This window comes from Chiloscyllium plagiosum, unplaced genomic scaffold (genome assembly GCF_037043375.1).
Source record: "Chiloscyllium plagiosum isolate Xiang-an unplaced genomic scaffold, Cpla_swu_hap1 HiC_scaffold_13, whole genome shotgun sequence".
NCBI lineage: Eukaryota > Metazoa > Chordata > Chondrichthyes > Orectolobiformes > Hemiscylliidae > Chiloscyllium > Chiloscyllium plagiosum.
This window is the reverse complement of record NW_028270151.1, coordinates 16,559,834-16,580,270: the sequence shown is the minus strand read 5'-3', so window position 1 is coordinate 16,580,270 and position 20,437 is coordinate 16,559,834.

Sequence of the window (20,437 nt, the reverse complement as noted above, 5' to 3'; positions counted from 1 at the left end):
GGAAGGTATAGAGGAGACGCCAGAGGTAGGTTCCTTACAAAGAGAGTTGTGAATGCATGGAATGCGATGCCAGTGGTAGTGGTGGAAGCAGTCATTTGGGACATTTAAGTAACTGCTATACATGCACATGGACAGCAGTGAATTGAGAGGTGCGTAGGTTAGGTTATTTTATTTTACATTAGGATTAATCCTCGGCACAAAATTATGGGTTGAAGGGCTTGTTCTGTGCTGTACTTCTCTATGCTCTATGAAATTGGAGATGTAGAGTAGAACTACTAAGGGGTACCACCTATGATCCATTTATAATATATATCAATGGTTTGAATGAGGAAAGTTTGATTAGTTTGGACAGGATGGGATGAAGGACCTTTTTCTGTACTGTAGAACTCTGTCTCTATGACTCTATGAGTGTGCTATAGCCAAATCTGCAGATGGCACAAAAAAAAAGATGGGGATGACACAAAGAGTCTGCACAGGAAAAGTATTTTTGATTTTTACAGGATACAATGCTTTTATGCACTATGAGTTCATGTTGATGAATAAGGGCAGGTAAGTGGAGCTGAGGCATGAAAACTTCAGCCATGATCTTTCTGAATGGTGGAGCAGGCTCAAAGAGTCAGATGGTCTACTCCTGCTTCTGGTTCATATGTTCTTTATGACTTATACACCTTGGTCAGTCTTCTCTCAGCCTTGTAAATTCAAGGAGAAAGTGAGGGCTGCAGATGCTGGAGATCAGAGCTGAAAATGTGTTGCTGGAAAAGTGCAGCAGGTCAGGCAGCATCCAGGGAACAGGAGAATAGAAGTTTCAGACATGAGCCTGAAGAAGGGCTCATGCTTGTAAATTCAAGTCAATACAAACCAAATTTAACCAACGTAACTGTTTTAACTTTGATATTTAGTTCACCCAAAAATACTTTGCAGTTTTCCATTTTAATGTTGGCATAAAGAGTGGATGAAGTCTCAGCTTTAGCACTATGACAGCAATGTGTTTTGATCTCAGTTTTAGTATTTTCACCTCCCCACCCACACCCTCCTCTAGCTTATCTCTCCACCCTTCAGGCTCCATGCCTTTATTCCTGATGAAGGGCTTTTGCCCGAAACGTCGATTTTACTGCTCCTCGGATGCTGCCTGAACTGCTGTGCTCTTCCAGCACCACTAATCCAGAGTCCCCAAGAGAGTAATTTTAAAAAAAATTGTGAACATCTTTCACAACATCATTCTGCTGTCACGATGCAGTGGACTCATGCAGGAAATCAAGCTCCATTATTCTTGGAATTGTCACAGCACTTGCTGTGTTTTTCACTTCCTTGCAGAAAGAACCTTGTGACGCGTTCACGAGTTACCAAGGTTCTGACAATTTGCTTAAAAACCACAGCTTACAGAAATGAGTGAGTACATTACTGAAGCGTGTGCCTGTTGGTGAACATTGAGAACTTTTGTCAAAAGGCCTTTTGCAAAGGCGCTGGTCAATTGTCCCTGACATCAAAAGATATCCATTCATACTTCATCACTAAATAAAAACGAAGGGTAGGATGTATGAAATCCAGAGCTTTCAGAAAGTTTCTGAGGGCGGTCCAATAAATTTAACCATGCCTGGCACTTTTGAGAGAGGCTGAATAGGCTGGGGCTGTTTTCCCTGGAGTGTTAGAGGCTGAGGGGGTGACCTTATAGAGGTTTATAAAATCATGAGGGGCATGGATAGGATAAATAGACAAAGTATCTTCCCTGGGGTGGGGGAGTCCAGAACTAGAGGGCACAGGTTTCAGGTGAGGGGGGAAGATATAAAAGAAACCTAAGGGGCAGTTTTTTTTCACACAAAGGTTGGTACATGTACGGAATGAGCTGCCAGAGGAAGTGGTGGAGGCTGGTACAATTGCAACATTTAAAAGTTATCTGAATGAGTATATGAATAGGAAGGGTTTAGTGAGATATGGGCCAAGTGCTGACAGGTGGGACTAGATTGGGTTGGGATATCGGGTTGGCATGGACATGTTGGACCGAAGGGTCTGTTTCCATGCTGTACATCTCTATTACTCTGTGATGCTATGACTCTACATAGGCAGGTTAATGGGCAACAACTTGGCATTTTGAATATAATGTGGGAAATATGAGGTCATGCACTTTAGTAGGAAGAAGAGATGTTCTGAGTTGTTTAAATGGAGAAACACTGCAGAAAGTGCAGAAGGGATTTGGGAGTACTCATCCATGAGTCACAAGATGGCAGCGAGACAGTGGAGGAGGCATGGTGGTGCAGGTGCCATTGATGATAAACTGGTTCAAGACAGATGGACTTGTTTTGAGTTCTTTTTTTTTTCTTATTCTTAAAACTATTCAAAATGGTGCCAGATCGTGGCAACAGTGGCAAAGCTTTTCACTGAATTTTACTGTTTTTCTTACTGTAAAATACATGTGACAAGAAAATCATTCATTCATTCATTGAAAAGCTAGCATCCAAGTGCAGTGGGTAATAGGGAAGGCAATTGGAATGTTGGCTTTTATTTCAAAAGGGATGGAGTATAAAAGTTGGGAACATTTTCCTAAAACTATACAAGGGACTAGACAGACCACAGTTGGAATACTGCGTACAGTTTTGAGCTCCTTATCTCAGGAAAAAATATAGAGTAGAGGCAGTATATAGCAGTAGAGGCAGCCAAAGCAGGTTGACCAGGCTAATACCAGGAATGGAGGGACAGTGTTATGAGGAAAGGTTGAGTAGTTAAGGCCTGTACTCATTGTAATTTAGAAGAATGAGGGGTGACCTTATCGAAATATTTAGGACTTTTAGGGTTTGTAGCAAGATAGATGCAGAATTAATTGAAATGGATAGATTGTTGCTGACAAGAATATTAAAAGATATGGAACCAGACATATATATTTCTATATATATTTATGTATGTGTGTGTGTAATATATCAACCATGAGCTAAATGAATGGAGGAACAGGCTTGAGGGAGTGAACAGCTTATTCCTGTCCTTAGGATTCTATGGGTTGATGATTCATTCTTTTACAAACAAATAAAGTACTTCTGTGTAATATGTCAGACCAAACAGCCATTATTTCACTGTGAATTTCAACTTTTACTCCAAATGAATGTCATTTTGCTCATCTGCTCATTCAGTAAGTGGGGAACAGGATCATTATTTGCACTTCCATGGGTCTGAATTAGTGAACCTGATAATTTGAAAAAAGCAAATTAACACTAACAGGAACATTTAGTTGCCATTTCTATGGTTACTGTCAATGATTGACAATGGCAATGCTATTTGGCTCCTTTAATGACTCTTAGGGTGTTCTGATGTATTGTGTGAAATAAAGAATAGAACTTGCATTTAGATAGAACTGTTCTTGATCTTGGACCATCTCAAGATACTTTACAATGAATGAAGTACTTTTTGAAGTACAGTCAACTTGTAATATATCAATTAATTTACTAGGAAAAAACGTAAACTTTTACATGCTATTCATTGTAATGTTGTAGTCATCTCTACTCTTTCTTAATATTCTTTCCTGAAATATAAGGTTCTCTGGGAAGGCCCGCATTTGTTCTCCATCCTTAACTGCCAAGTGAAACAGGTCTCTCCTGTCAACCCTATCTCCCCCCTTCACAATTGTGTACGCCTCAATCATGTCACTCCTCAGCCTTCTCTGTTCAAAGGATAAAACCCAAATCTCTCCAATATCGTCTCATTGTTGCAATTCTTCAACCCTGGCAACAGCCTAGTAAATCTATTCTGCAGTCTCTCAAGTGCAGTTACGCCCTCTCTATAATGTGGTGGTCAGAATTGTACACAACACTCCATTTGTGCCCTCACCTGTGTTTTAGACAATTTCATTATTATATCATGGCTTTTATATTCTACACCTCTGCCAGTGAACGGCAGCAATACACATGCCTTCTTTACAATCTTATCTACTTGTAGTGCTATCTTGAGGGACTTGTGCACTAGTATACCAAGATCAATCATTTCATCTGCCCCTCTCAGTATATTCCTATTTATTGTGTATTGCCTTTCACTGTTTGACCTTGACAAATGCATTACCTCACAATTTTCAGAGTTAGTACCCATCCATCAATCGATCTGTATAATTGCACCTTAAATGCGTTATCTGGGCCGACATGACACCAACTGTTAAAGTTAATTTTAAATGCTCTGCTATTTACATATGAAAGAACTGAAACCAACATTCTCATTTTTAAAAATGAGAGACTTAACAAACAATCCAGGTCTTTTTCGATATATAATTTCAATTCCATCACAATGTAAACTTTTGCTATGCATTCTGTGTCTTACAATCTTATACTTGATGAAGGAGCAGCACTCCGAAAGCTAGTGCTTCCAAATAAACCTGTCAGACTATACCCTGGTGTTGCATGATTTTTAACTTAAATCTGTATAATTTGGAGCCTACAGCTATCCCCTACACAATCCATGAGACAGCGTGTTTTTGTGTCGTCTGTAAATTTTCCAATTGTACCCTAACATTCAAATTCAAAATGTTAATGTATAAAACAAACTGCAGGGGTCCCAACACTGAGCCTCTAATTCCCCACTTCAAACTGAAATAACTCCACAGAGGCTGGTATCCTGTCACCAAGTCACCCTTTATTTACACATGGAGAGTTCTTGACACAGCTCCAGCTCCCTCAGAGCCAACTCTCAGAGTGAACAGAACCTTTGACACTCCTGTTTATATCTGTCATCCACGGATCTCTGAAAGGACCAGATTAACAGCCCAATCAGGGAACTCAAATATATAAGGTCCACCTGGCTGACCTTGTTACAATCACCACAGAAACAACATTTCATTCTCAAGCATCGACCAATACTCTTTGTTTCCTGTTAGTAAGCCAACTTTGGATCTAATTCAACACATTACCCTGTATCCCATGAGATTTTAGTTTTTTGACCAGTCTGCCATCTTTTCAAATGCCTTACTAACAACCATGTAGACAATATCCACTGCAATACCTTCAACGGTCTTCCTTGTCACGTCTTCAAAGAACTCAATCAATTTATAATGCATGACCTTTCCTTACTAAAGCCTTATTGTTGATTCCTTTCTAGTCCATGCCTTTCTAAGTGACAGTTTATCTGATTTTCCAAGATACTAACAACTAGACCACAACCAAAGGAAGACTAACTGGCCTATAATTGTTTGGTATCTTATTTGAACTCTTTTTAAATAACAGAACAACATGTGCATTCCTCCAGTCCTCCAGTACATCAACTGTGTCTAGTAAAGATTGGAAAATGATCCTCAGAACATCTGCTGTTTCCTCCTTCAACATCCTTGTGAACAACCCATCTGGCCCTGGTGGCTTATCACTTTCAAGGATTTCAATTCCTCAAACACTTTTTTTTAGATTAATTTAGATTCCCTACAGTATTGAAATAGGCCCTTCAGCCCAACAAGTCCACACTGACCCTCCGAAGAGTAACCCACCCAGATCCATCCCCCTACCCTACCCCTGACTAAGGCACCTAACACGATTGGGCAATTTAGCATGGCCAATCCACCTGACCTACACATCTTTGGAAATGCGAGAGGAGACTGGAGCACCTGGAGGAAATCCACACAGATACGAGGGGAATGTGCAAACTCCAAACAGAAAGTCGCCCGAAGTGGGAATCAAACCTGGGTCCCTGGCGCTGTGAGGCAGCAGTGCTAACCACTGAGCTACCGTGCTGCCCGTAAACTCACTCATTATGAGTATTTTGTCCACTATTTCACAGTGTGCCTTTTGAATTACTTTATCCCATCATCCTTTGTGAATATGGAGATGAAAAGCTCATTTAAAATTCTTCCATATCCTCTGCATTTTCATGCAAGCTCCTTTCTTTGTTTCTAATAGGTCACACTTTGTCCATAGCTATACTTTTGATCTTTGAACACTGGACTTGCCATTATCTTGCTTGCTAATATTTTTTCATGCCCTTTCTTTGATTTCCTTACTTTTTTAACTTAATCCTGGGAGTCAATGGCCTAGTGGTTTAATTCTAGACTATTAATCCTGAGACCAAGGCAGTGTCCTGGGCACCTAGATGCAACTCTCATTACTGCAGATGGTGGAATTTGAATTCAATAAAACTCTGGATGTAAGAGTTGAATGACCATAAACTGATATTAAGGGAAAACCCATCTGGTTTATTCATATTCTTGAGGGAAGGAAACTGTCATCCTTTTCTGGATTGACCTACATGTGACTCCAGACCCACAGTAATGTGGCTGAGTCTTCAACTGCCCTCTGGTGAATTAGTGATGCGTAATAAATGTTGGCCTAACCACTGATGCCCTCATCCTGCAAATGAATTCAAGTCCTCTACTTTCTAAATTCCTCAAGTCAATCTGCAGTATTGAGTTTTTGTGACTATCACGAGCTTTCTTTTTCTGTGTAATCTTCCTTCTAGGCAACCATGGGGGTCTATATTTGCCAGTACTATTCTTATTTTTGGAGGCGACACGTCTGCTTTGTGTCCATAGGATCTCACTTTTTAGCGCTTCCCATTGGTTTTACCACAGATTTGTTTTTTAGCAGTCCTGTCCAGTCAACTCAGCCAAATCATTTTTTCAGTTTTGTACAATATGCCCCTCCTGCCACTCAGTTAAAAAGTTTTACTCCTGATTTATCTCTATCCTTTCCCATAATAACACTAAATTGAACCAGATTGTAGACATTATCTCCGATATGGTCACCCACCGTCAGTTCACACACTTGCTCATCTTCATTTCACAAAAACTAAATCCAGAATTTCATCGTATCTCATGGGGCTTGTCGCATATTGGTTTTTTTTAATTCTGGTACAGTATTTTATTTTTTCACTTTCCTTGCCCCTTACATTGTTTGAAACTCATTTGCTATTGGGATAATTACAGTCTCGGCTGAAAATGTGTTGCTGGAAAAGCGCAGCAGGTCAGGCAGCATCCAAGGAGCAGGAGAATTGACGTTATGGGCATGAGCCATTCTTCAGGAATGATTCCTGAAGAAGGGTTCATGCCCGAAACGTCGATTCTCCTGCTCCTTGGATGCTGCCTGACCTGCTGCGCTTTTCCAGCAACACATTTTCAGCTCTGATCTCCAGCATCTGCAGTCCTCATTTTCTCCTATAATTACAGTCTCCTCCTATTATTGCCCTTTTATTTCTACAGGCAAATATTTATTTACATATATGTTATTCTACCACCCCTCACTATTTGGAGGTCTGTAGCATGATTCGAGTTGTGTGATTGCCCCTTCTTAGTTCCTACCCTCAATTCATAAAGCTACATTTGTCAACGTGTTTAATACATCTTCCCTTCTCACAACTTTAATCAATTCTTAAACCAATACTGCTGCCCACCCCTCTTTATTTGCAGAATTCTGATTAGAATCAGTCTGACCATTGTGGCACAGACAGTCTCACACAGGACAGCTCACACATTAAATACATTATCTGGGCCGACATGACACCAATCGTTAAAGTTCACTTGAGAATGTAACTTTTAAAAAAGTTCTGCGATTTACATCTGATAGAACTGAAACCAACATGTTCATTCTAATAGATGAGAGACTTAACAAGCAATCCAGGTCCTTTTTAAAATATAATCTCAGTTACATCACACTGTAAACTTTTGCTCTAAAGTCTTCATCTTACAATCTTATACTCCACAACCACCTGATGAAGGAGCAGCGCTCCAAAAGCTAGTGCTTCCAAATAAACCTGTTGGACAATAACCTGGTATTGTGTGATTTTTAACTTTGTACACCCCAGTCCAATACTGGCATCTCCAAATCATGACCCATCTAAGCCTACATATCCATCTGCCATACGAGTTTAAGACCTCACTATTTCTGTGAAAATTAGCATGTTAAATTATCTATTCTTTCCTCCTATCTGCTGGGCTCTTTTAATCACTTGCAATGTCTGACATATTCCCAAACAAAGTTAGTTTTAGTACATAGGACCTGTGTTAGCGACTCATAATGTGATCAAAGGGCTTTGGTGAAAAGACATTCAAGCCCCTCAGCTGAACCTATTCTGCACTGAGGAGAACCACTTGATCCTTCCATAGGGACAATACAGCACAATTTTGATCTACCGAAGATAGGTGATTAATGAAAAATCCTTTTAAAGCAGCTTTGCACTCAGAAATCACATTCATTAACAGAAAACAGATTGTATTCTTGTCAGCAATGAGATACAGTTGGATTTTTTTTTCATCTTTCTGTCTATAGTTGAATCTCTTGAGGCCATTTCCTTCCTATTTCTGTCCACAGTTTTTAAGAGTGCCTTGTCAAAGTAAATACAAGTTGGTTGAATTAAGTTTGGAAACTTAAGTTTGGAAAGGTCAACAATGACCTAAATCTGGGCTAAAAAAAGGTCAGGGTTTTTAGGTTCATAGGAAGCTATTCACTCATACAAATCCACTCCATCATTTATTTCGATCACTTCAGATCTGAATCTCAACTTCATTTACTCACCTTTGACCTGCAATAGACTTGCCTAATAAAATTCTCTCAATCGCAGCTTTTAAAGTTACAAATTAATTTTATTGATTCATAGTACGTGGGTCTCGCTGGTTTGGCCAACATGTATTGACCATACCTGATGACCCTTCAGAAGGACTTAACACACTAGTTTCTTTAACTGTTGCAGTCCTTCAAGTGTAGGAACTCTCCCAGTATTGGTTGGAAGGAACGGTAATATATTTCCAAGTCAGGACAGTGGGTGGCTTGGAAGGGAACTCGCAGGTTCCCATGTATTTGCTGCCCTTGCCCTTTTCGATGGCAGAGATTCTGGGTTTCGAAGATGGTGTTGAAGGAGTCTGGTTGGCTTGGCAGAGAAATTTGCAGATGACACACTTATGGATGTGCATCATTAGTGAGGCATGATATTTTGAATGCAGTGGATAAAACATTCCTAAAGTGATGTACTGAAAATAGGTTGATTGACCTCCAACAATCCATCATCCTCTTTAGTTTGGTAATGAAAACCTACAGAGAGTTCACCCCTGATTCCCATTGACTCCAGTTTTGCTAGGTCTCCTTGATGCTCTACTCAGACAGATATTGCTTAGATGCCAGGGCCAGTGGCTCTCACCTCACATCTGAAGTTCAATTATTTAGTTTGGACCAGGATTGTAATGAGATCAGGAGCTGACTGTCATTGGTTCAACCAAAATTGAAGACCTGTGAGCTGCTTGCTGTTTGAGAGCAGTATTGATGACCCCTTACATTATACTGACCCAGTTGGCAATCTTGGACCAGGTTGGCATGGTCTGTTCTCATGCCATTGCTGCTGGTCCTGTGGAGGTGTGGACTGCACTCCTCTGCACCATCTACACTTTGGTAACAGTTTCCCCTTAAGTATGTAAGTTAGCTCACTGAGCTGGAAGATTTGGTTTCAGACATTTCGTCACCACGGCTAGATAACATAATCACTGAGAGCCTCTGGTGAAGCAGTGAAGTTTTCCCTTCTCTGCATCTCAACACCAAATGCCACAAAACACGTAGGGCAGCTTCAGAATGCCAATGTTTTTCTGGGATCAATGTGGCGCCTGACACTAGGGATGAGAATCCATTCCGGATATCCTGGCAGTGCCGAGTTCTTCCAGTTCTTGCATTTGGTAGAACTGAGCTAACATTGGATGTGAGGAGTACCATGGTGGTGTGGTAGATAGGTATTAAGGTGAGTTTAGGATGAACATAGAAGAAAAGCTAGACCGCACAGGGAGAAAGCCTTCATGAAACTTAATGAAAAAAATTACACTTTGCAAAAATGTGGTAAGATTTAAAATGAAGAGCCTTTTTACGTTTAACAAGATATAATTCCTTGAAGCTAGCAACCATTTACATTGATATGTTGGACGTTATTTTGGAGACACTAAAGCGTGTTAGGTCTCACTCCTTCAAAGATCTAATTTTTTCTCCCACAGCTTCAAATTATGTCATCAATGCGGCTGACGTTTTTACATGGAAACGTAGAGACGAGAAGCATTCAATATGATCACTACTTAGTATTTATATTTTCAAATGCCTTCGTGCTCATATGGAGCAATTGAGAGCAGTTGGCTGGGTTGGATTTGTCCTGCTTTTTGTGGGTACAGCATAGCTGGGTGCTTTACAAATTTTATGCATTGATGCTTAGATGTCAATGTTGCAATTACATTGGAGCCATTTGGCTAGGGACTTAGCTGGCTTTGCAATGCAAGTCTTCAGTGCCATTGCCAAAATGTTGCAAGTGCCCATAGCCTCCATTGTATCCATCATCTTCAGCCATTTCACAGAATCACAAAGTGTTATGGTGCAGAAAGAGGCCATTTGGTCCATTACATTTGAACCAGCTCTTCAAATAAGCATCATTATCTACTGCCAATCTTCTGCTTTTCCCCAATATCCTTGTTTCCATCCAAATAATCATCCAATGTCCTTGTGAAAGCCTCAAGTAAACAGTTTCTTGATATTGTGTGGAGTGAATCAAGCTGTTGAAACTTGACATATGCAAGTCTGGGACCTCAATTCCCAGTACACCAGCTTTTTGGGGCAGACAGAGATTGAGATTTTCACTATTTTTTGTGTGAACAATTGTCCCCTGGCATCATTCTTAAAAAGCCTAGCTCTAATTTTTAGCCAAACAAAATCAGAAACTGCTGGAGAAACTCAGCAAGTCCTCAGCATCTGTAGAGAGGAATCAAAGTTAACAGTTCAGGCCCAATGACTCGTCTTCTGAAGGTGCATTTCAGATTTCCAGCATCTGCCAATTTTTGGGGTTTTTTTCTCCAATTTTAATCCTCCTGTTTCTAGATTTCCCGTCAGTGGGAATACCTTCTTTCCTTCCCACGCCTTTGATTTTCTTGCAGCCATATCTAAGATAATATAACATCACTTCTGCATGACAAGGTTCCAGGCTTAGTTTCATACAATCCTAATAGTGTGGAAACAGGCCATTCAGCTCAACCCTACCCTTCGAAGAGTATTCCACCCAGAACCATTCCCCCACCATTCTACATTTCCCCTGACTTTGCACCTAACCAACACATCTCCGGACATTATGGGCAATTTAGCATGGCCAATCCATCTAACCTGCACATCTTTAGACTGTGGGAGCACCCGAAGGAAATCCATGCAGACACGGGGAAAATATGCAAACTCCACACAGTCAGTCACCCATGGGTGGAATTGAACCTGGGTCCCTGGCGCTGTGAGCCAGCAGTGCTAACCACTGAGCCACCGTGCTGCTTAAGTCTCAGCTCAGGACTCAAAACACAGAGACTGACATTCCAGGGTAGTATTGAAGGAAAATTGCACTTTTGGAGTTGCTATCTTTTTGATGAGCCATTAAAACTAAAGTAAAAGCAAAATGAAATAAAACTAAATAGTGGGCAGGAGGGGATGGAGAGAGATCACATGAAGGAAAATGTGGTAGATTAAAGGGAAAAGCCAGTCTGACAGAGCAAGGTAGAAAAAACAATAATGTTAACAGAGTGTGCAAATACAGCATATAAACTTAAGAATGTACCAGCAGATATGGCCTGAGTGGATTTAAAATTTGTAAACGCAAATAGACAAATTGATAGGGGCAGCACGGTGGCTCACAGCGCCAGGGACCCGGGTTCAATTCCCGCCTTGGGCAACTGTCTGTGTGATGTTTGCAAATTCTCCTCGTGTCTGCGTGGGTTTCCTTTGGGTGCTCCAGTTTCCTCCCGCAGTCCAAAGATGTGCAGGTTAGGTGAATTGGCCATGCTAAATTGCCCATAATGTCCGGAGATGTGTTGGTTAGGTGCAAAGTGTTAGGTGGATTAGTCAGGGGTAAATATAGGGGGATGGGTTTCTCTTCGTAGGGTCGGTGTGGACTTGTTGGGCCGAAGGGCCTGTTTCCACACTGTAGGCAATGTAATGTAATAACCTAAATAGAAATAAATATATCTAAACTGATCACCGCTATAGACACGTAAATGCCAGTGATAAACGCTGGAACCTAAATATTCAAGGATTTTGGAAAGTTCAGAAGACAGAGACATTGATGGGGTGGCTCTGTTAATTAAGGATGGCATTAGCATAATAATGAAAGATAAAAACCAAAAGAACTGCTGATGCTGGATGATTGGTTCTGAGGAAGGGTCGCTCGACCAAAAACATGAACTCTGATTTCTCTCTACAGGTGTTGCCAGACCTGCTGAGATTTTCAAGCAATTTCTGTTTTGGTTCTTGACGATGAAAGATAACCTTAGTTCTAAAAATCAAGATGTAGAATCAATGTTGGTGGCAGCAAGATAAAGCAAAAATACAAAGTTATTTGTTGGAATAGTTGATAGGTGACGAAACAGGAACTATACTGAAGATGGGATATTCAGGAAGGAAGCGTTGTGGCTTGAAGATAGGTTTTGTAATGATCAAGGTGGTTTGAATCTGCATTAACACTGGTTAAATCAATTTGATGAAGATAGCCTAGAAAATGAGCTCAGAAGGTACTTTGGGTCAATTTTACAGAACAGCACGTTCGAGAGCCGACTAGAAAACTCTAGTAGGATATTTTAGATTTGGTTCTGTGCAATGAGACACAGCGACACAGGAACGTATAGCTAGGGATGATCACAGTATGATTGAATTTCACAGTCTGTAGTGAGAAGAGTGAATCTGAGACTAGTGTTATTTTTACCCTCAGGTCTATATCCAATTCCCTTTGAAAGAGAGTTTAAGATTGAATCTACGTTGCCATCCTCTCAGCAATACATTCCAGATTGAAACCAAGGCTATAACATGAAATTGCTTCTCCTCACAACAACATTAAGCCCATTGTCAGATACTTTCAATAACTTTGCTCTTGTTCTCAACCCTTTCACCTAGAAAGCACTGATCTTTGTGTCACTGCACAGGGACAGTTTGTAGATAGGATCACATAATACTCACCAGAAGCATCACATCCATTTCCTCTTATTGGGTGTCATATACTCTTTGCTTCCTCTCTTGTTCAGACGCACTGTGAAGACTGAACTTAAACGCAACGGGACTGTAATAGGAGCTGATCTGCAGCGATCCTGGAGTAACCTGATAGTGCAGGGATCCTCTTCTGGAGTAGTGAGTAACCCTGTATTGCCTGTTCTACTTGGTTGACTTTACATTTAAAGTACTGAAAGAGACATGGGAATGATAATTCTGCTGGAAATCGGGTGCAGAATTCAAACTGTTGAAGACTTTTAATGCAACTTGCTGGAAAGCAAAGACTTGCATCTTCCACAACCTCAAGGCACTCTTTGTAGCCAATGAAGTCCTTTGAAAACTGAATCATGGTTGCCATTATGACAGAAATATTCTATAAACAGCATTGCAATCATAATAGACAATAGACAATAGGTGCCGGAGTAGGCCATTCTGCCCTTCGAGCCAGCACCACCATTCATTATGATCATGGCTGATCATCCTCAATCAGTATCCTGTTCCTGCCTTATCCCCATAACCCTTGATTCCACTATCCTTAGGAGCTCTATCCAACTCTTTCTTGAAAGTATCCAGAGACTTGGTCTCCACAGCCTTCTGGGGCAGAGCATTCCATACACCCACCACTCTCTGGGTGAAGAAGTTTCTCCTCAACTCTGTTCTAAGTGGCCTACCCCTTATTTTTAAACTGTCCTCTGGTTCGGGACTCACCCATCAGCGGAAACATGCTTCCTGCCTCCAGAGTGTCCAATCCTTTAATAATCTTATACGTCTCAATCAGATCACCTCTCAGCCTTCTAAACTCAAGCATACACAAGCCCAGTCGCTCCAATCTTTCAACGTAAGGCAGTCCCGCCATTCCGGGAATTGACCTCGAGAATCTATGCTGTATTCCCTCAATAGCCAGAATGTCTTTCCTCAAATTTGGAGACCAAAAATGCACACAATATTCCAGGTGTGGTCTCACCAGGGCCCTGTACAGCTGCAGAAGGATCTCTTTGCTTCTATACTCAATTCCTCTTGTTATGAAGGCCAGCATGCTATTAGCTTTCTTCATTGCCTGCTGTACCTGAATGCTTGCTTTAATTGACTGATGTACAAGAACACCTAGATCTTGTTGTACTGCCCCTTTACTTAACTTGAGTTAATTTAGGCAGTAATCTGCCTCCCTGTTCCTGCCACCAAAGTGGATAACCACACATTTATCCACATTAAACTGCATTTGCCATGCGCCTGTCCACTCACCTAGCCTGTCCGGGTCACCCTGTAATCTCCTAACATCCTCCTCCCCATATCATTTCCCCATAGTGATGTTGAGCAAGTGATGCAGTATTTAAAACATTAATTTATGGGATGTGGGCATGGCTGGCTATGCTATTATTTACTGCCCATCCCTAATTTCTCAGAGGCAACCATAAGTTTGAAGTCAGATGGAGATCAGACAAGGTAAGGATGGAGAGTTTCCTTCATAAAGGGCAATAATTAACCATGTATTTTTGTGATGATTGACAGTGGTTACAGGGTCAGTTAGACCTGCTTTATTTTCTCTTGTTCAATTCTGAATTTTAAATCTGCACCTCATCAGTTCAGGGTTTAATCCTATCTCCCAAGCCTATTAGTTCTGGGTTGCTATCGCAATAACATTACCACTGTACTACGCCACCCCATGTTATATATGAGATTTAGAACCATAGGGTCACTGCAGTGTGGAAGCAGGTCATTTGTTTCAACAAGTCCACACCAACTCTCCGAAGAGTATCCTACCCAGACCCATTCCCCTATCCTATTAGTCTACATTTTATCCCTGACTAATGCACCTAACCTACACATTTCTGAATACTATGAGCAACTTAGCATGGCCAATTCACCTAACCTGCACACCTTTGGACTATGGGAGGAAACTGGAGCACCCAGAGGAAACCCAGACAGGTACGGATGGAATGTGCAAACTCCACACAGACAGTCGCCCAAGGCTGGAAACCACCATGCCATAATTTAGAGGGGTCAGAGAAATTCAAAAACTGTTTCAAACTCTGAGAATTTTGGAATTGCTCTAGTGCACCTGAAGGCCATTCAGCCCATTCTGAGCATGGTACAAGAACTGGGGGAATAGTGACGGGATAGACTGAACATTTTGGAGCTCTTCATATAATTGAGAAAAAGGCCAAAGGTTGATTGAATAGAGAGCTGAAAGTTGATGAAAGCTTTCAATAAAATAAAAATAGGGATTATGTTTCCACTTGGAGAAGGGGTTGGGTGACAGCAAAAACAGACCAAGGGCCTTTAGTCATACACAATGATCACGAATGATTAGGAACTAAAGGGGAATATATTTACAAACAGAGCCATTAGACTGTAGAACTCAGTATCACAAGAAATAGATAAGGTAGCACAGATACTGTTGTGGGGAAGTTAGATAAACAAATGAAAGAGGAAGGAAGACAAGGATATGTTGTCAGGGTGAGATAAAAAAAATGGTTGAGAGGTGGCTTACGTGGAAATAAACACTCACAAGGAACTGGGAGATAGTGAACACTGCAGATGCTGGAGAGCAGAGTCAAAATGTGTGGTGCTGGAAAAGCACAGCTAGTCAGGGAGCATCCGAGGAGCAGGAGAGTCGACGTTTTGAGCATAAGCTCTTCATCAGGAATGTTCCTCAAGGAGCTGTAGGGCTGAATGGTCTGTTTCTTTGTAACTTTTTACCAAAATGCTGGTCATCTACTGACATATTGCAAGTAAGATCAAACTTATCCAACATGACATCAATATAGAGAACCTCCTGAAAACTGTGCATCTTAACCCCTGATTTCATCATCTCCAGCTAATCACTGTTATTATCTCTAATGGTGCACAAGCTTGTTGTTCTAAATGATACTAAGCTGAACTTCAACAGCCACATGCTAGACACTATAAGATGATCCATTTCCAAACCACAGTTTGATTTATTCCAGCAAAATCCCACGTGCACCAGCACTGACACCCTTGTTAATCTTTATTCTGGGTTTAGCTCAAATGCCCTTCCCTGTTGTAATTCTGAGCTCCACCCCATATAAATACAACAGTCAATTCAAAAGTTGATCATCCCATACTAACCCACATAGGGTACTCTCTTCCCATCAGCCCTGTCCCTGTTGTGCCGTCTAGCTGCGTTTCTGTCGAAGTATTACATTCAAAAGCCTCCTTGTCATTAACAAGTCTCGAAGTGTCACACTACTCTCTGCCTGCAATTCACCTCCAGTCCTATACGTTATCAAACACACTGAGCCAAGCCAGATTCACTCACTTTAGCATCACTTCACTCTTCTGGCATGGGCATTTCACTGTTTAAAACCAAACCCTCTAGAATTCCACCCCCACCTGTCTCCAGACTTTTTAAAACCCTATCACATCGACCATACTTTCAGTCACTTCCCAGTGATCATTTCCTCCTGTGGTAGTTTTACATCAATTGTTTAGCCTCTGCAAAATGCGTTGCATTTTTCACTACATTAAAGGCTTGTTACTTGTAATTGTAGAAGCCACTCAGTTTAGCTGATGAGACAATTTGCGTATGGACCAGATTCATGCCAACACGACAGAGTTGGATCTGTGTCCCAGCTGATATAGACCCAAGGTTTGCTTTCTCACTGCATCTGTTGTAAAATTCAACACTAATCAGTGACTCACCCTATTTGGGATTAAAATTAATGAATATGTGTGATGATTGGTAGGACTGCCATTGTGTATCAGAGGATAATGGTTATTGGATGTGCTTGTTGATTGTCTTAAGACCATAGCTATAGGCAGATATCACATGACACCAGATTACTGTCCAACAGATTTGTTTGAAGTCACAAGTTCTTTTGTCACACTTCGAGGTATGGCAACTAGTATCATTTTGCCTGCTATGTAGATGAACCATAATTCAATATTCCACCACTCGTGTCTTAATCTCTGAAACCTCCTTATTGTATTGATGCACCAACATTTCCTGTCAGATTTTCTCTGATGTGGATGCAACACGAAACCACTATGTGCTCTTCTGGTGAGACCATGGAGAGCATGATCTGTCATGGATCTGACAGCAATTTTTATTTAGCAGCAGGAAGAGTGGGAGGGATGACCAGGGGATGCTGGGAAAGTGAATCACTGATTTGAGAACTTATATCGTGAATAGACAGCATACACACTGAGCAGGAGTGGACACCGGACCGCTGGGTAAGTGAAGCAATATATTTGGGTGGTTGTGTTACCCAAAACACTAGTTAGGTAGTGTGTCCCGCCCATTCTTCTCACATAACCAAGATAAAGATTCTGTGCACAGGATTAGTAAGGTAACTAGATTCTTATTTTTTTTATTTTTCAGTATCTCTTTGGGAACTTAGAATTGTGGGAATGGAGGTGAGGGCAGTTGAATGTTCCTCCTGTAGAATGTGGGAGGTAAGGGTTACCACTAGTGTCCCTATTGACTTCATCTGCGGGAAGTGCACCCAACTCCAGCTCCTCGAAAACCATGTTAGGAAACTGGAGCTGGACCTGAGTGAACTTCGGATCATTCAGGAGGCGGAGAGGGTTATTGAGAGGAGTTACAGGGAAGTAGTCACATCTCAGGTACAAGAAAGAGGCAGATGGGTTACAGTCAGGGGAATAGAATGGGAACCAACAGACAGTGCAGGTATCCCCTGTGGCTGCTCCCCTCAATAACAAGCGTACCATTTTGGATACTGTTTAGGGGGCAACTTACCAGGGGTAAGCCATGGGTATAGGTCTCTGGCACAGAGTCCAGTCCTGTTGCTCACAAGGGATGGGGGGACGTGAGCATAGCTTTAGTCATTGGGGGCTCCATAGTTAGGGGGACAGATAGGATGTTCTGTGGGAACGAGAGAGACTCACAGTTGGTGTGTTGCCTCTCAGGTGCCAGGGTTTGTAATGTCTCGGATTGTGTTTTCATGATCCTTGAGGGGAAGGGGGAGCAACCCCAAGTTGTAATCTACATAGACACTTACAACATAGGTAGGAAAAGGGATGGGCAATTAAGGCAGCAATTCAGGGAGCTAAGGTGGAGGCTTAGAGCTAGAACAAACAGAGTTGTTATCTCTGGTTTGTGACCAGTGTCACGTGCTAGTGAGGCGAGGAATAGGGAGAAAGAGGAGTTGAACATGAGTCTACAGGGATGACGCAGGAGGGAGGGTTTTGGATACCTGATAGTTGGGACTCATTCTGGGGTGAATGGATTTCTACAAACAGGATGGTCTTCAACTGAACCAGAAGGGTATCAGTATCAGGGGTGGGGGGAGATGTGGATATTTGCTAATGCTCTTCGGGAAGGTTTAAACTAATTCAGCGGGGGATGGGAATCTAGGTGTCCAGGAGGATGACAGTAGTGAGGTGTCAGAAAGAAGGCTTCAAGGTCACAAGAGTGCACCAGCAAGCAGGAAGGTGGTTTGAAGTGTGTCTACTTCAACGCCAGGAGCATCTGGAATAAGGTGGGCGAACTTGCAACTTGCAATTGGGTTGGTATCTGGGACTGCGATGTTGTGGCCACTTCAGAGACATGGATAGAGCAGGCACAGGAATGGTTGTTGCAGGTTCCAGTATTAAGATGTTTCACTAAGAACAGGTTAGGTGGTAAAAGAGGAAAAGGTGTGGCATTGTTAATCAAGGACAGTATTACAGTGGCAGAAGGGACGTTTGAGGACTTGTCTACTGAGGTAGCATGGGCTGAAGTTAGAAACAGGAAAGGAGAGGTTACCCTGTTGGGAGTTTTCTATAGGCTTCCGAATAGTTCCAGAGATGTAGAGGAAATGATAGCAAAGATGATTCTTGATAGGAGCGAGAGTGACTTTAACTTTCCAAACATTGACTGGAAATATTACAGTTCGAGTACTTTAAATGGTCAGTTTTTGTCCAATGTGTGCAGGAGGGTTTCCTGACACAGTATGTAGACAAGTGAGGTCTGCAGATGCTGGAGATCAGAGATGGAAATGTGTTGCTGGAAAAGCGCAGCAGGTCAGGCAGCATCTAGGGAACAGGAGAATCGACGTTTCGGGCATTAGCCCTTCCTGAAGAAGGGCTAATGCCCGAAACGTCGATTCTCCTGTTCCCTAGATGCTGCCTGACCTGCTGCGCTTTTCCAGCAACACATCTCCATCACAGTATGTAGACAGGCTAATAAGGGGTGAAGCCACATTTGTTTTGGTACTGGTAATGAACCAAACCAAATGATAGATTTGTAGGTAGGTGAGCACTTTGGTGATAGTGACCACAATTCGGTTATGTTTACTTTATTGATGAAAAGGGATAGGTATACACCGCAGGCAAGACTTATAGTGGGGGAAAGGCAATTATGATGCAATGAGGCAAGATTTAGGATGCATAGGATAGGGAAAGAAACTGGAGGGGATGGGCACAATTGAAATGTGGAGCTTATTCAAGGAACAGCTACTGTGCGCTCTTGATAAGTATGTCCCTGTCAGGCAAGGAGGAAGTGGCCGAGCGAGACAGCCGGGAGGGGACATGAGAAGTCATTGGCAGATAGGATCAAGGAAAACCCTAAAGACATCAGGAATAAAAGAATGGCAAGAGTAAGATTAGGGCCAGTCAAGGACAGTAGTGGGATGTTGTGCGTGGAGTCAGAGGAGATGGGGAAATGCTAAATGAATATTTTTCATCAGTATACACACTGGAAAAAGGCAATGTTGTCGAGGAGAATACTGAGATACAGGCTACTAGACTAGATGGGATTGAGATTCATAAGAAGGAGGTGTTAGCAATTCTGGAAAGTGTGAAAATAGGTAAATGTGGCCAGATGGGATTTATCCTCAGATTCTCAGGGAATTAGATTAGATTAGATTAGATTAGATACAGTGTGGAAACAGGCCCTTCGGCCCAACAAGTCCACACCAACCCGCCGAAGCGTAACCCACCCATTCCCGTACATTTACCCCTTTACCTAACACTACGGGCAATTTTAGCATGGCCAATTTACCTGACGTGCACATCTTTGGACTGTGGGAGGAAACCGGAGCACCTGAAGGAAACCCACGCAGACACGGGGAGAACATGCAACTCCACACAGTCAGTCGCCTGAGGTGGGAATTGAACCCGGATCTCTGGCGCTGTGAGGCAGCAGTGCTAACCACTGTGCCACTGTGCCGCCCACTAGTCAGGGAGGAGATTGCAGAGCCTTTAGCTTTGATCTTTATGTAGTCATTGTCTACAGGAATAGTGCCAGTAGACTGGAGGATAGTAAATGTTGTCCCCTTGTTCAAGAAGGGGAGTAGACACAACCCTGGTAATCATAGACCAGAGAGCCTTAATTCGGTTCTGAGTAAAGTGTTGGAAAAGGTTCTGAGAGATAGGATTTATAATAATCTAGAAAGGAATAAATTGATTAGAGATAATCAACATGGTTTTGTGAAGGTTAGGTCGTGCCTCACAAACCTAATTGAGTTCTTTGAGAAGGTGACGATACAGGTGGATGAGGGTAAAGCGGTTGATGTATATCGATTTCAGTAAGACATTTGATAAGGTTCCCCATG